Source organism: Zingiber officinale, chromosome 7A (genome assembly GCF_018446385.1).
Source record: "Zingiber officinale cultivar Zhangliang chromosome 7A, Zo_v1.1, whole genome shotgun sequence".
NCBI classification, from domain to species: domain Eukaryota; kingdom Viridiplantae; phylum Streptophyta; class Magnoliopsida; order Zingiberales; family Zingiberaceae; genus Zingiber; species Zingiber officinale.
The window spans coordinates 66,840,262-66,841,957 of NC_055998.1; the positions used below are offsets into that span (position 1 = coordinate 66,840,262).

Sequence of the window (1,696 nt, forward strand, 5' to 3'; positions counted from 1 at the left end):
TATACTAATTCTTTCTTAAGAAGTTTTTCTAAGAAGAATTATATTAATTCTTTTCTAGAGATTTTTTCTAAACAAAATTCTATTATTTGTTCTCCTTTTTTATCTAGGGCAAAGGGTTATAAAAGGAGAGGACGTTGTGCCACAAAAACCAATTCAATTAAGAAGTGATAAGTTTTTTTTCCACAACTAAAAACCCTCTCCTTCCCCTTAAGGCCGGCGCCCCATTTTTTTCTTTTCTTTCCTCTAGGGCCGGCACCCAAATTCTTTTTCTTCTTCCCTTTTCATTCCTCTAGGGTCGATGCCCCACTTCTTTTTCTTCTTCCCTTTTCTTCCCTCTAGGACCAGTGCCCCATCTTCTCTTGGTGGCCGAAGCTTGGAGGAAAAGAAAACGAAGAGATGAAGCACCTTGGTGGCTGTCAGTTTGGTGGAGAAGAAGAAGAAGGATGCATTCCTTTCTTTGCATCCTTTTGTGGTAAGCGACTTGGAAACAAAAAGGGTTTAGATGTTTTTGTTTTGGTAGATGATCACCCACACGACGTCCAAGAAGAGGAGAGGAATACGGCAGAAGATCAAGAGGTCTTTATCTACGAAGAAACGTACAACTAGTTATTTATTCTGCAATACAACTAGTATTGTCTTCTTTGTATGGATCCTGAAATAGCAACACAAGAAGCTAGATTTTGTGCTTTCATTCTTTTGCTTCGATTTTGTGTTTCGATCAAGTGCTTTGATTAAGGTCTCTGTAGTTAACCCCAAGGTTACTGAAGAAGATTAAATATTCAATTTCTTTGAAAGGCTTTATCTAAAAAGTGGTGGATGATCCCATAACCAAGAAGACCTACTGCCTCGCCAACGACCTGGAAGCCAATCCTTGAAATAGATATTTAATTAACCTCTGTAATATAGTTTAACTTCAGAAGAACACAAGGGTTGAACTTTGAGTAAAAATGTTAAGTTTTGTTTCCAATCCAAGTTTATCTTTGAAGAACGAACTTGGAGTAAAAATGTTAAGTTTTGTTTCCTATCCAAGTTTAACTTCTGAAGAGCACATGGGTTGCTAGGAAAAGTTCTGTGCTTGTACAAATTTTTTTATAGGGGAAACAGAACGGAATTCCAAGTAGCACCCAGCAGTTCCCCATGGTCTCAAACTTCTTGGTCAGAGCATCCAGTTTTGTGGAGATGAGCGTGACTGCATCTACGTCAAATTTTCCTAATGCCTTGACTGGATACCCATGGAAGGAACCTCCAGATCTCTTAGTTGCCCATTGATGATAGTTCTGGGCCACATTCTCTATTATCTCTTCAACTTCATCAAGGCTCTTGTTCATCAATGCCCCTCCTGCTGCAGAATCGAGGGACACCTTCGTGTGATAGTTGATTCCATTGTAGAATGTATGTAGCACCAACCACTTCTCGAGGCCATGATGGGGGCACTGTCTCATTATACTCTTGAATTTGTCCCATGCTTTGAATAATGATTCTGAGTCTATCTGTTTGAAGTTTACAATTAAATTCCTCATGTGAGCAGTTTTACTCGGCGGGTAGAATTTGTCCAGAAATTTCTGCTCACACTGCTCCCAAGATATAATATTGTTTGCTGGTAAATAATTAAGCCACTACTTGGCTCTGTCCTTTAGGGAAAATCCAAAAAAAGTAACCTTACTATTTCTGGCAGGACCCCATTCACTTTCATAGT

The 1,696-nt window shown here is 39.1% G+C and overlaps 1 pseudogene; it reads left to right on the top strand.

Annotated features, from left to right (window-relative positions):
- Window positions 1–1,416: 1,416 nt before the first annotated feature.
- Window positions 1,417–1,488, top strand: LOC122003232 (annotated as a pseudogene).
- Window positions 1,489–1,696: the final 208 nt, after the last annotated feature.